The following is a 15,628-nucleotide window of genomic DNA, read 5'->3' on the forward strand; positions in this document are numbered from 1 at the left end:
AGACTATAGACTAGACTATAGACTAGACTATAGACTAGACTATAGACTAGACTATAGACTAGACTATAGACTAGACTATAGACTAGACTATAGACTAGACTATAGACTAGACTATAGACTAGACTATAGACTAGACTATAGACTAGACTATAGACTAGACTATAGACTAGACTATAGACTAGACTATAGACTAGACTATAGACTAGACTATAGACTAGACTATAGACTAGACTATAGACTAGACTATAGACTAGACTATAGACTAGACTATAGAATAGACTATAGAATAGACTATAGACTAGACTATAGACTAGACTATAGACTATAGACTAGACTAGACTATAGACTAGACTATAGACTAGACTATAGACTAGACTATAGACTAGACTATAGAATAGACTATAGACTAGACTATAGACTAGACTATAGACTAGACTATAGACTATACTATAGACTAGACTATAGACTAGACTATAGACTAGACTATAGACTAGACTATAGACTAGACTATAGACTAGACTATAGACTAGACTATAGACTAGACTATAGACTAGACTATAGACTAGACTATAGACTAGACTATAGACTAGACTATAGACTAGACTAGACTATAGACTAGACTATAGACTAGACTAGACTATAGACTAGACTATAGACTAGACTATAGACTAGACTATAGACTAGACTATAGACTAGACTATAGACTAGACTATAGACTAGACTATAGACTAGACTATAGACTAGACTATAGACTAGACTATAGACTACATAAATATACCATGATACAGACTATAGACCTCTAATATGTTTCTCAATACTGGCAGTGCAGTCCGAATGGACCATTAGTGTTGAACTGATTTTAAATTTAATACAACTAATCTGCAACGTAATGCAATTTTGTTAATAACTTTTAAAGTAAATACATTAAACATTTACAAAGTGTTAATTGATTTAAATGGAAAAATGCTATGGTTTTAAGATTAATGTTTAAAGGTCTAGTAAAAGAATTTAATTTTATAGGAATAAAATTAATATTCTATAAATCTTAAGAAAAAAGAGATTTGTAGGGGAAATAAAAAACTATTTATAAGAATTATAAAGAATTTTTGCAATTGCTAAAAGAATACATATTAATAAGATATTTATAATAGGTTTTCTAATCAAAGTAAGTTTTGTAATCTTTTGATTCCATATTACCCATAAATCCTTAAGTAGCGTTCTAAACGCACGCCTTATTAAGCGCCATGTTTTTTCCAATATCCGGTTTATTTATACAACTACTTTATAACAGTTTATTAAACCAGGTGTTTAGTAGTTTATGACACTAAAAAAAGAAATGTATTGTTTAACAATTATTTAAGTGTTTGAACAAAAAATTAACAATACATTCATTTACAAATGCAAAAATAATTAAAACTTTACAAAACAAAATCAATGAATTTATTGCGTTGTAAAAATAAAATTTACAAAAAAATCTATCATGCGGAAATTGAAAATATTTTTTTAAAATGTTGACAAAGGCGGCAGCACTTCTAGCTGATGATGGGATGGAAAGGTGAATGAATTCTTTTAAGACTTTTACTTAAAAGACATTGATAAGAATTGATTCTATTTAATGAAAATCATATGAAGTCAACGATGACGTTGATGATGACATATTTATTACTGTTTATTAAGGGAAATTAAATTTATTTTAAGCTCAATAAGAAAGTCTTTAAATGAATTCTTTTAAGATTTTTTTACAGACATTGATAAGAATTTGTAATGATTCATAATTTTTTTAAAATAATCAAGAGATAATATACATATAAGTTTTTGATGAAAATATTGTTTTTTTTATGAAAAATCCATTTTGATGAAATTTTAAATTTTTGATAAAAAATAAAATTTTTGCTAAATAATTACCCACCTCTTTCTTGCCCATTCTCAAAAAAATTCCTCTGCCTCTGTTTTCAAAAATAGATTTTTTATTTTAAATTACCACAAATAACACAAAACAATTAAAAAGTAATTTATAAATAAAAAAAAATCACACCGATTTTTTAGTCATTAAAATTGCCAACAAATTAAAACTCTCCATATATCAACACAATGAAATCGTAAATGTAATATGAAAAAAACAAACTGAAAATAAATAAATACATCAAAAAATAAAATAATTAACTAAAGCTCTGGCAATAATAATTATAAAAAAAGGTTTGAAGTGCATTTATATTAGCAGTAAAATTTAATATTTTATTACCGCATTTATGATTGAATGAATGTATAAATACTGATTGACTGACTGACGTCTGGCTTGGCATGTTCTGATTTTTAATAGCAACAAAACGTTTTTAGTAAAATGTAAATGTTGCTGGCACACATACGAAAACGTGCTGCTTTGTTATCACATTTTGTTTATAAACAATGTTGCAAACGAGTTGAATAAACTGTTAAATGTGAAAGGCCTTGTGGGAAATTTTTCAGAAGAAAAGAAAGAATGAACTAGAACTACTAAACTGAACTAGACTGAACTAGAACTGAACTAGAACTGAACTAGAACTGAACTAGAACTGAACTAGAACTGAACTAGAACTGACTAGAACTGAACTAGAACTGACTAGAACTGAACTAGAACTGAACTAGAACTGAACTAGAACTGAACTAGAACTGAACTAGAACTGAACTAGAACTGAACTAGAACTGAACTAGAACTGAACTAGAACTGAACTAAACTGAACTAGAACTGAACTAGAACTGAACTAAACTGAACTAAACTGAACTAAAACTGAACTAGAACTGAACTAGAACTGAACTAGAACTGAACTAGAACTGAACTAGAACTGAACTAGAACTGAACTAGAACTGAACTAGAACTGAACTAGAACTGAACTAGAACTGAACTAGAACTGAACTAGAACTGAACTAGAACTGAACTAGAACTGAACTAGAACTGAACTAGAACTGAACTAGAACTGAACTAGAACTGAACTAGAACTGAACTAGAACTGAACTAGAACTGAACTAGAACTGAACTAGAACTGAACTAGAACTGAACTAGAACTGAACTAGAACTGAACTAGAACTGAACTAGAACTGAACTGAACTGAACTAGAACTGAACTAGACTGAACTAGAACTGAACTAGAACTGAACTAGAACTGAACTAGAACTGAACTAGAACTGAACTAGAACTGAACTAGAACTGAACTAGAACTGAACTAGAACTGAACTAGAACTGAACTAGAACTGAACTAGAACTGAACTAGAACTGAACTAGAACTGAACTAGAACTGAACTAGAACTGAACTAGAACTGAACTAGAACTGAACTAGAACTGAACTAGAACTGAACTAGAACTGAACTAGAACTGAACTAGAACTGAACTAGAACTGAACTAGAACTGAACTAGAACTGAACTAGAACTGAACTAGAACTGAACTAGAACTGAACTAGAACTGAACTAGAACTGAACTAGAACTGAACTAGAACTGAACTAGAACTGAACTAGAACTGAACTAGAACTGAACTAGAACTGAACTAGAACTGAACTAGAACTGAACTAGAACTGAACTAGAACTGAACTAGAACTGAACTAGAACTGAACTAGAACTGAACTAGAACTGAACTAGAACTGAACTAGAACTGAACTAGAACTGAACTAGAACTGAACTAGAACTGAACTAGAACTGAACTAGAACTGAACTAGAACTGAACTAGAACTGAACTAGAACTGAACTACTGAACTAGAACTGAACTAGAACTGAACTAGAACTAGAACTGAACTAGAACTGAACTAGAACTGAACTAGAACTGAACTAGAACTGAACTAGAACTGAACTAGAACTGAACTAGAACTGAACTAGAACTGAACTAGAACTGAACTAGAACTGAACTAGAACTGAACTAGAACTGAACTAGAACTGAACTAGAACTGAACTAGAACTGAACTAGAACTGAACTAGAACTGAACTAGAACTGAACTAGAACTGAACTAGAACTGAACTAGAACTGAACTAGAACTGAACTAGAACTGAACTAGAACTGAACTAGAACTGAACTAGAACTGAACTAGAACTGAACTAGAACTGAACTAGAACTGAACTAGAACTGAACTAGAACTGAACTAGAACTGAACTAGAACTGAACTAGAACTGAACTAGAACTGAACTAGAACTGAACTAGAACTGAACTAGAACTGAACTAGAACTGAACTAGAACTGAACTAGAACTGAACTAGAACTGAACTAGAACTGAACTAGAACTGAACTAGAACTGAACTAGAACTGAACTAGAACTGAACTAGAACTGAACTAGAACTGAACTAGAACTGAACTAGAACTGAACTAAACTGAACTAGAACTGAACTAGAACTGAACTAGAACTGAACTAGAACTGAACTAGAACTGAACTAGAACTGAACTAGAACTGAACTAGAACTGACTAGAACTGAACTAGAACTGAACTAGAACTGAACTAGAACTGAACTAGAACTGAACTAGAACTGAACTAGAACTGAACTAGAACTGAACTAGAACTGAACTAGAACTGAACTAGAACTGAACTAAACTGAACTAGAAAACTGAACTATAAACTGAACTAGAACTGAATTAGATCTTAACTCGAACTAAACTAGAACTGAACGGTAAATTCGATATAAAGAGTTCATAATCATGTGGTATCCAACAATCTTTCTTGGCCGACAGACTATACCATCATACTTGTTTTTAATTGCGTTTCATAAATTCCAACCATATATTTATTTTCTAATATCTTATCTACGTTTCAAAATCCATTTCATCGTTCGTCGTAAAACAAATGTCAAGGTTGTTGTGTGCATTATTATAAAAACGAAAGAAAATATGATGATTCTCAACAAGTATTTATCACTCATACGCCTTCGTTGGCATTTTAAAATACACACTAATATTTAATACAGACATCGAAATAGATAAATGGAAAAAACTAAATAAATTTGGTTAAAAAGAAAAAAGCTGCTAGAGCAAAAACAACTACAAAAAGCTTTCATATAATAATTAATTCTAAAACAAACAATTTGTTTTGAGAATTATAAGTAAAATAAACATTTCGAACAAAACGTGCAGACAAAACACTTGTTTATTACAAAAGCAGGCAGCCACAATTTCTCGAAGAGTATGGTGTGTTTTTGAACTTATGAAAAGCAAAAAATTAAAATAGAAAATAAATATTTACTATTTAATGGGCACAATTCTAGGATGATATAAGAAATATTAATATATTTATTATATGACATTCAGCTATTATGAGGAATAGTCATATGATACATTTCTTTCAGCTTCTTTTTTCATTAAAGGGTTTTTTGTCAAACATAATTTTAAAATCAATATCTTCTAAAATCTTTACTATCAAAATTTCATATTTGAATAATCTATCTTTCACTTAAATTGTTGCAGCAATGATAATTAAATGATAAATTATCACAATAATCATGCTGTGATAAAGTATTTACCAGTGAACTGATTTGAACACAAATATAAATTTCCTCAACAACAAAATTGCAATTTGCAAAACTATCATAATCATCAAAATATCACAGCCCCACGATGTTTTCCTCATAGTCGAGCATGTGCTGCCGGTGATGATGTGATACAAGAAAAAATTTAATAAAATGTAATATTTTGTTGACTAAATAAATTGGCAAATACTTGCTAATAGAATCAAGTCATTTTAAATGACGTTATTTTTAGTAAACTAAAAATAATCACTCAACAAAAAATAGCATAAAAATCTATTGGCTTGATTTAATTTAGACTTGTTCATTTCTTGTTTTGTTTTTGAAGGTAATTGACGTGTTGTTTTATTTCTAAATTTTGTTGAGGGAATAAATAGCAAATGATAAATTGTTTGCTACTTGTTAAAACAAATGTCACTGTTATAAAAAGTTGTTAGTGTCATTTGTTTTTTAGTTTATATTTCGTTAATTATTGTAGGTTTTCTTACATTTATTTTTATTGAAATAGTCTTTTTTTTGGCAAATTCAATTTAGATTTTACATATTTTAGTTGTTCTTAAGGTATGTACGTCACACTGCCCAAATATTCTAAGAAAACTAACTACTACTACTTCTTCTAAATTATGTATGTTTCCAATTCATGGCATATTTTATAGCATAAAGCTTGCACTATTTTTTTCAAATATTTGTTTATTGTGACCATATCTTTAGTTTATCATGTTTTGATGTGTGATAATCATTGCTAATGACACTCAAGATCCACTACACACGTTTTAGCAGTCATTATTCTATTAAATTTAAGAAACAATAAAATATTAGAATCATACTTGTGTACCCTTTACCCTTGTTTAATTGAATTATGTTAGTTTGAGGTTAGTGTTATGAATTGAAGTAATCGGTTACCGGTTTAAAATACATAGAAATTTTAGAATAATTTCTAGAAGAATTTTAGTTTAGTTCAGTGAACTAGAAGTTCAGTTCTAGTTCAGTTCTAGTTCAGTTCTAGTTCAGTTCTGGTTCAGTTCTAGTTCAGTTCTAGTTCAGTTCTAGTTAAGTTCTAGTTCAGTTCTAGTTCAGTTCTAGTTCAGTTCTAGTTCAGTTCTAGTTCAGTTCTAGTTCAGTTCTAGTTCAGTTCTAGTTCAGTTCTAGTTCAGTTCTAGTTCAGTTCTAGTTCAGTTCTAGTTCAGTTCTAGTTCTAGTTCAGTTCTAGTTCAGTTCTAGTTCAGTTCTAGTTCAGTTCTAGTTCAGTTCTAGTTCAGTTCTAGTTCAGTTAGTTCAGTTCTAGTTCAGTTCTAGTTCAGTTCTAGTTCAGTTCCAGTTCAGTTCTAGTTCAGTTCTAGTTCAGTTCTAGTTCAGTTCTAGTTCAGTTCTAGTTCAGTTCTAGTTCAGTTCTAGTTCAGTTCTAGTTCAGTTCTAGTTCAGTTCTAGTTCAGTTCTAGTTCAGTTCTAGTTCAGTTCTAGTTCAGTTTCTAGTTCAGTTCTAGTTCAGTTCTAGTTCAGTTCTAGTTCAGTTCTAGTTCAGTTCTAGTTCAGTTCTAGTTCTAGTTCAGTTCTAGTTCAGTTCTAGTTCAGTTCTAGTTCAGTTCTAGTTCAGTTCTAGTTCAGTTCTAGTTCAGTTCTAGTTCAGTTCTAGTTCAGTTCTAGTTCAGTTCTAGTTCAGTTCTAGTTCAGTTCTAGTTCAGTTCTAGTTCAGTTCTAGTTCAGTTCTAGTTCAGTTCTAGTTCAGTTTAGTTCAGTTCTAGTTCAGTTCTAGTTCAGTTCTAGTTCAGTTCTAGTTCAGTTCTAGTTCAGTTCTAGTTCAGTTCTAGTTCAGTTCTAGTTCAGTTCTAGTTCAGTTCTAGTTCAGTTCTAGTTCAGTTCTAGTTCAGTTCTAGTTCAGTTCTAGTTCAGTTCTAGTTCAGTTCTAGTTCAGTTCTAGTTCAGTTCTAGTTCAGTTCTAGTTCAGTTCTAGTTAAGTTCTAGTTAAGTTCTAGTTATTCTAGTTAAGTTCTAGTTCAGTTCTAGTTCTAGTTCAGTTCTAGTTCAGTTCTAGTTCAGTTCTAGTTCAGTTCTAGTTCAGTTCTAGTTCTAGTTCAGTTCTAGTTCTAGTTCTAGTTCTAGTTCAGTTCTAGTTCAGTTCTAGTTCAGTTCTAGTTCTAGTTCAGTTCTAGTTCAGTTCTAGTTCAGTTCTAGTTCAGTTCTAGTTCAGTTCTAGTTCAGTTCTAGTTCAGTTCTAGTTCAGTTCTAGTTCAGTTCTAGTTCAGTTCTAGTTCAGTTCTAGTTCAGTTCTAGTTCAGTTCTAGTTCAGTTCTAGTTCAGTTCTAGTTCAGTTCTACTTCAGTTCTAGTTCAGTTCTAGTTCAGTTCTAGTTCAGTTCCAGTTCAGTTCTAGTTCAGTTCTAGTTCAGTTCTAGTTCAGTTCTAGTTCAGTTCTAGTTCAGTTCTAGTTCAGTTCTAGTTCAGTTCTAGTTCAGTTCTAGTTCAGTTCTAGTTCAGTTCTAGTTCAGTTCTAGTTCAGTTCTAGTTCAGTTCTAGTTCAGTTCTAGTTCAGTTCTAGTTCAGTTCTAGTTCAGTTCTAGTTCAGTTCTAGTTCAGTTCTAGTTCAGTTCTAGTTCAGTTCTAGTTCAGTTCTAGTTCAGTTCTAGTTCAGTTCTAGTTCAGTTCTAGTTCAGTTCTAGTTCAGTTCTAGTTCAGTTCTAGTTCAGTTCTCGTTCAGTTCTAGTTCAGTTCTAGTTCAGTTCTAGTTCAGTTCTAGTTCAGTTCTAGTTCAGTTCTAGTTCAGTTCTAGTTCAGTTCTAGTTCAGTTCTAGTTCAGTTCTAGTTCAGTTCTAGTTCTAGTTCAGTTCTAGTTCAGTTCTAGTTCAGTTCTAGTTCAGTTCTAGTTCAGTTCTAGTTCAGTTCTAGTTCAGTTCTAGTTCAGTTCTAGTTCAGTTCTAGTTCAGTTCTAGTTCAGTTCTAGTTCAGTTCTGGTTCAGTTCTAGTTCAGTTCTAGTTCAGTTCTAGTTAAGTTCTAGTTCAGTTCTAGTTCAGTTCTAGTTCAGTTCTAGTTCAGTTCTAGTTCAGTTCTAGTTCAGTTATAGTTCAGTTATAGTTCAGTTCTAGTTCTAGTTCAGTTCTTCTAGTTCTAGTTCAGTTCTAGTTCAGTTCTAGTTCTAGTTCAGTTCTAGTTCAGTTCTAGTTCAGTTCTAGTTCAGTTCTAGTTCAGTTCTAGTTCTAGTTCAGTTCTAGTTCAGTTCTAGTTCAGTTCTAGTTCAGTTCTAGTTCAGTTCTAGTTCAGTTCTAGTTCAGTTCTAGTTCAGTTCTAGTTCAGTTCTAGTTCAGTTCTAGTTCAGTTCTAGTTCAGTTCTAGTTCAGTTCTAGTTCAGTTCTAGTTCAGTTCTAGTTCAGTTCTAGTTCAGTTCTAGTTCAGTTCTAGTTCAGTAGTTCAGTTCTAGTTCAGTTCTAGTTCAGTTCTAGTTCAGTTCTAGTTCAGTTCTAGTTCAGTTCTAGTTCAGTTCTAGTTCAGTTCTAGTTCAGTTCTAGTTCAGTTCTAGTTCAGTTCTAGTTCAGTTCTAGTTCAGTTCTAGTTCAGTTCTAGTTCAGTTCTAGTTCAGTTCTAGTTCAGTTCTAGTTCAGTTCTAGTTCAGTTCTAGTTCAGTTCTAGTTCAGTTCTAGTTCAGTTCTAGTTCAGTTCTAGTTCAGTTCTAGTTCAGTTCTAGTTCAGTTCTAGTTCAGTTCTAGTTCAGTTCTAGTTCAGTTCTAGTTCAGTTCTAGTTCAGTTCTAGTTCAGTTCTAGTTCAGTTCTAGTTCAGTTCTAGTTCAGTTCTAGTTCAGTTCTAGTTCAGTTCTAGTTCAGTTCTAGTTCAGTTCTAGTTCAGTTCTAGTTCAGTTCTAGTTCAGTTCTAGTTCAGTTCTAGTTCAGTTCTAGTTCAGTTCTAGTTCAGTTCTAGTTCAGTTCTAGTTCAGTTCAGTTCTAGTTCAGTTCTAGTTCAGTTCTAGTTCAGTTCAGTTCTAGTTCAGTTCTAGTTCAGTTCTAGTAGTTCAGTTCTAGTTCAGTTCTAGTTCAGTTCTAGTTCAGTTCTAGTTCAGTTCTAGTTCAGTTCTAGTTCAGTTCTAGTTCAGTTCTAGTTCAGTTCTAGTTCAGTTCTAGTTCAGTTCTAGTTCAGTTCTAGTTCAGTTCTAGTTCAGTTCTAGTTCAGTTCTAGTTCAGTTCTAGTTCAGTTCTAGTTCAGTTCTAGTTCAGTTCTAGTTCAGTTCTAGTTCAGTTTCAGTTCTAGTTCAGTTCTAGTTCAGTTCTAGTTCAGTTCTAGTTCAGTTCTGGTTCAGTTCTAGTTCAGTTCTGGTTAAGTTACAGTGCAGTTATAGTAGTTCACTGTGAACTAGTATTTAAAGTATAGCAACAAATTTTGTTTGAGCAAATTTCAACCAAAACTTATTTTGTAATGAAAAGGTGAAAATTTGTTCCAAGAACAAAACTTAAGCTCAAGTCGTTTTATTGGCAATTTAAAAGGTGGCACAATCTTAACCCTTGATAGCTTTTGTTATTAAATTAAAAAAACCGAAAAAATGCAAATTTATAGAGGTATTCCTAAGCGCAAAAAATAAACTCAAGTGACATCTTAGTTTTATTTAGTGCCACAAATCATAGTTAAATTATTGACTACATTTTATATGTAAATTTTCATTTAAATTATATACTCATGGTACACAAATAAATTAAATACATGTACTATGTATTTAGTTAAATAGACAAAATACTTGTTGCTCGATGTTGGCGTTCAAATGAAACCACCGAAAAAATCAGCAGCGTAAAAGGAAAATTATAGTATAAATCGTATAAATGTATGTATGTATTCTAAGAGTATTTTAACTACTACTAAAATCTATGGCAGAGGTGGACAATTTCAATTATTTTATTTTTTTTCTGATTTTTTTTTTTTTTAATTTCTGTTTTTTTGCATTAATTTTCGTGTATTCTCCTCGAACTACATGATGTTATTGTTACTCTTAGTAGTGATTTCGAATTTTACACTCTCATCAATGATCAGTTGAGGTCAGTAGATCCGGAAGACAAGTTCTTGTAAACGCTACAACAAAACTACTACACTACACTATTTGTATTCAAAATACAAGAGATTTTGCAAAATACGAAACAGATTTAATAAATAATAACAACTACAAAAAAAATATTAAAATAAATTATATTAATAAAAACATAATTTGTTTTTGTTTTGCAAATTGCTTGAGTAGAATAACACACAAAGTAAATTTATTAATTTCAATTTGGGTATTTTTCCAACACGTTAATCTTTGGTCGGTTAAACCAATTTGATTTTGATTTCGTGACCAATCCACAACTATACTGGATAGTTATTTTAAAGCGTCGCGTATGTCGCATAGTTGTCAGTTTTTGAAAGACAATCGTGTCGGGCGAATCCTTCAAGCTGAACTCCTCAAAACCTCCATTGCCGCCAACAGCGAAACTTCTCAAATCCCAACTACAAAACGACGACTGCGAATTACAATCGTTTGCGAATGCCATACGAAATCATAGTACGACTACACCCATAAATCGTGCGCGTGAAACACGTCTCTCATCGGCCGCTCTTAGACGTCATCAGCTGAAAATGTCCTTAAAACAGGGTAGACCACCACCAGCACCCTCCTCAGGGGCAGCTGGAGTGCAATTGAATATGTCGACTCAAGGTTTAAGTGTTAGTATTAGAAGAAATTTGCGAGACTATTTATTGCAAAAAGTGATTTATGACACGAAAAATTATTGCCCAAAAATTATAAAGAAAAATATTTCATAAAAATTTTATTTTAATAAACGCAATTGCAAATTTTGCATTCAAGGTTGTTTACGAAACTTACGTTTAAAAAAATGCGACAAATAATTTGAATAAAATAAACAATTTTATTATTAACAAAAGGAAAACAACTTTTAAAATGAAAATATATAAACTAAAAAATAAAAGAAAACAAGAAAATAAAAACAAAGAAGTAAGCGATTATTTTATTTGATGTCAAAAATTGACGTCAATTTTCATATAAGTGAATGATAAAAAACTGAAAAAAATTAAAATTCTAAAAAAAATCGTTTTCAACAAAGTAACCATTAAGGACTCTTTAAAGTAACCTGTATTAAGTGTATAAAAAACCAACAGTGATGACAGTAATAACCATAATGACAAAAAAATTGTCTTTTTAAATTAAGAACTCTAGTTCTAGTTCAGTTCAGTTAAGTTCTAGTTCAGTTCTAGTTCAGTTCTAGTTCAGTTCTAGTTCAGTTCTAGTTCAGTTCTAGTTCAGTTCTAGTTCAGTTCTAGTTCAGTTCTAGTCAGTTCTAGTTCAGTTATAGTTCAGTATAGTTCAGTTATAGTCAGTTCTAGTTCAGTTCAGTTCAGTTCTAGTTCAGTTCTAGTTCAGTTCTAGTTCTAGTTCAGTTCTAGTTCAGTTCTAGTTCAGTTCTAGTTCAGTTCTAGTTCAGTTCTAGTTCAGTTCTAGTTCAGTTTAGTTCAGTTCAGTTCAGTTCTAGTTCAGTTCTAGTTAGTTCTAGTTCAGTTCTGTTCAGTTCTAGTTCAGTTAGTTCAGTTCTAGTTCAGTTTTTAGTTCAGTTCTAGTTCAGTTCTAGTTCAGTTCTAGTTCAGTTCTAGTTCAGTTCTAGTTCAGTTCAGTTCTAGTTCAGTTCAGTTCTAGTTCAGTTCAGTTCTAGTTCAGTTCTAGTTCAGTTCTAGTTCAGTTCTAGTTCAGTTCTAGTTCAGTTCTAGTTCAGTTCTAGTTCAGTTCTAGTTCAGTTCTAGTTCAGTCTAGTTCGTTCTAGTTCAGTTCTAGTCAGTTCAGTTAGTTCAGTTCTAGTTCAGTTCTAGTTCAGTTCTAGTTCAGTTCTAGTTCAGTTCTAGTTCAGTTCTAGTTCAGTTCTAGTTCAGTTCTAGTTCAGTTCTAGTTCAGTTCTAGTTCAGTTCTAGTTCAGTTCTAGTTCAGTTCTAGTTCAGTTCTAGTTCAGTTCTAGTTCAGTTCTAGTTCAGTTCTAGTTCAGTTTTAGTTCAGTTCTAGTTCAGTTCTAGTTCAGTTCTAGTTCAGTTCTAGTTCAGTTCTAGTTCAGTTCTAGTTCAGTTCTAGTTCAGTTCTAGTTCAGTTCTAGTTCAGTTCTAGTTCAGTTCTAGTTTAGTTCTAGTTCAGTTCTGGTTCAGTTCTAGTTCAGTTCTAATTCAGAATCGTAGTTATTTTGAAGTTTCAAATCATTCGCCAAAACAAACAAATTTTGATTTAAATTCACGATAACAAGTCTCGTGAAAACTATTGAATCTATCAACACATAAAAACAACAACAATACCCAAACCATTTCCGCTGATTTTAACAATACTCGTGATTTTTCAGCGTTTTTTTCTTATTTTTAAAAAATTCAAATACTTTAACGAATTCTGGCAATAAATTCTTAAACATTTGTTTCTACTTCAATGAACTTGAGAATGATTTAAATAATGAAAGCAAATGTCTATCTCTTAGTTTGTCGGTTGGTCTAACTCGTCTGTCAGTCTTTAGAAAAAAGAAGCAACAAAAGATAAAATTCAAATATAAAGTATATTTAATTGCAAAAAAAAAAATATGTTTAAAAAAATATATAACAAAACTACTTGTAATTGTATTTGTGCAAAATTTATGACGTTATAATTGCCCCAAATATTTTAATAATTTTCTGGTTGGTGTTGTATTTTTTTTTAAGAAAACACATATTTATAATCACAAATAATTTTTTGTATACATATAAACCATTTTATGACGTATATATAAACAAAAATATTTTTTTTAATTTTACATATATAAACAATTAATGTTTTCAATTAGATTTGGTGGGTGTGTGTGTGTAAGCGATTTTTAAACAATTGAAAATTGTAAACAATGCACTGTTGTTTTCCAAAGAAATTATTGAAGATTTTGTTAAAAAAAACATTTAATTAAAAAGATGAACAATTGATATTTTGCTCGAAGGATTTAATTTAAATTTAAAAAATATATTTAAAATATTCGTGATCTTAAAAGATCTTTTGCCCTTTGCATTTGTAACGAACATTTAAAAAAATGTTTTTTTTAAAGATCTCCTAAGAACTACTGGGACTTAAGAACACGCTAATTCAGTTTGCAGATTTATAAACAGATAACTGATATTTTCTCTCTCATTCGATCAATACTTCCTTGGTATTACCAAATTATCGCAAGCGATCCGATAAATAACGATTTTTATCTATCACTTTTTTCCTTTAAAAATAAAGCTGTTAATTCCTTTTGTATTATTTTTCTTTGACTTAATGACCTTAGGATAGGATCGTGACTTGTTCTTGTACTGAGAAAAATTTTAAATTAAAACTTACAGTGACATTAATTATATGTTTCTGTCTTTCCATATTGAGAGAGAAAATTTTTTTCAATACGAGAAATAAGCGACTTTTTCGAACTGTAAAATATTCTCAATTGCGAGAGGAAAATTCGTAACACAAGTTATTGCTCTCATTACGTACACGTGAAAGCAAGAGTGCCTATGCAGATCTTAGCTGATAGCTGGTCCAAACTGCTTCCCGATAAACATTATTATTTCTTATTGAATATATTAGTATTTTTGTTTATTTCCAGTAGGGAACACACGCAAGTTTTGAAAAAATATTTGAAATTTTTATCGCTCATCAAACAATATTTTTCATTGCGAGAGGGAAAACGCAATGTTTTCAATAAAACGCATGAATAAACAAGATTATAAAAATTAAAATGCGTATAATATTATTTCAAATATGTACGTTAGGGTGGTCTCGACTAAAATAGAAAACCGAAGTGCTAAAGGCAGTTCAGTTCTTGTTCTAGTTGAGTTCTAGTTCGGTTATAGTTCGGTTTCTAGTTCTAGTTCAGTTCTAGTTCAGTTCTAGTTCAGTTCTAGTTCAGTTCTAGTTCAGTTCTAGTTCAGTTCTAGTTCAGTTCTAGTTCAGTTCTAGTTCAGTTCTAGTTCAGTTCTAGTTCAGTTCTAGTTCAGTTCAAGTTCAGTTCTAGTTCAGTTCTAGTTCAGTTCAAGTTCAGTTCTAGTTCAGTTCTAGTTCAGTTCTAGTTTCGGTTCTAGTTCAGTTCTAGTTCAGTTCTAGTTCAGTTCTAGTTCAGTTCTAGTTCAGTTCTAGTTCAGTTCTAGTTCGGTTCTAGTTCAGTTCTAGTTCAGTTCTAGTTCAGTCTAGTTAGTTCTAGTTCAGTTCTAGTTCAGTTCTAGTTCAGTTCTAGTTCAGTTCTAGTTCAGTTCTAGTTCAGTTCTAGTTCAGTTCTAGTCATTCTAGTTCAGTTCTAGTTCAGTTCTAGTTCAGTTCTAGTTAGTTCTAGTTCAGTTCTAGTTCAGTTCTAGTCAGTTCTAGTTCAGTTCTAGTCAGTTCTAGTTCAGTTCTAGTTCAGTTCTAGTTCAGTTCTAGTTCAGTTCTAGTTCAGTTCTAGTTCAGTTCTAGTTCAGTTCTAGTTCAGTTCTAGTTCAGTTCAGTTCAGTTCTAGTTCAGTTCTAGTTCAGTTCTAGTTCAGTCTAGTTCAGTTCTGTTCAGTTCTAGTTCAGTTCTAGTTCAGTTCTAGTTCAGTTCTAGTTCAGTTCTAGTTCAGTTCTAGTTCAGTTCTAGTTCAGTTCTAGTTCAGTTCTAGTTCAGTTCTAGTTCAGTTCTAGTTCAGTTCTAGTTCAGTTCTAGTTCATTTCTAGTTCAGTTCTAGTTCAGTTCTAGTATCAGTTCTAGTTCAGTTCTAGTTCAGTTCTAGTTCAGTTCTAGTCAGTTCTAGTTCAGTTCTAGTTCAGTTCTAGTTCAGTTCTAGTCCGTTCTTCTAGTTCAGTTCTAGTTCAGTTCTAGTTCAGTTCTAGTTCAGTTCTAGTTCTAGTTCAGTTCTAGTTCAGTTCTAGTTCTGTTCTAGTTCTGTTCTAGTTCTGTTCTAGTTCTGTTCAAGTTCTGTTCTAGTTCTGTTCTAGTTCTGTTCTAGTTCTGTTCTAGTTCTGTTCTAGTTCTGTTCTAGTTCTGTTCTAGTTCTGTTCTAGTTCTGTTCTAGTTCTGTTCTAGTTCTGTTCTAGTTCTGTTCTAGTTCTGTTCTAGTTCTGTTCTAGTTCTGTTCTAGTTCTGTTCTAGTTTTGTTCTAGTTCTGTTCTAGTTCTGTTCTAGTTCTGTTCTAGTTCTGTTCTAGTTCTGTACTAGTTCTG

The 15,628-nt window shown here is 31.7% G+C and overlaps 1 protein-coding gene across 1 annotated transcript in view; it reads left to right on the forward strand.

Annotated features, from left to right (window-relative positions):
* Positions 1 to 15,628, forward strand: part of LOC119613027 (proton-coupled amino acid transporter-like protein CG1139) — a 42,199-nt gene that overhangs the window by 13,458 nt on the left and 13,113 nt on the right.

This window comes from Lucilia sericata, unplaced genomic scaffold (assembly GCF_015586225.1).
Source record: "Lucilia sericata isolate MDLA Ls3-8-SP2 unplaced genomic scaffold, ASM1558622v1 Contig001929F_arrow, whole genome shotgun sequence".
Taxonomy (NCBI): domain Eukaryota; kingdom Metazoa; phylum Arthropoda; class Insecta; order Diptera; family Calliphoridae; genus Lucilia; species Lucilia sericata.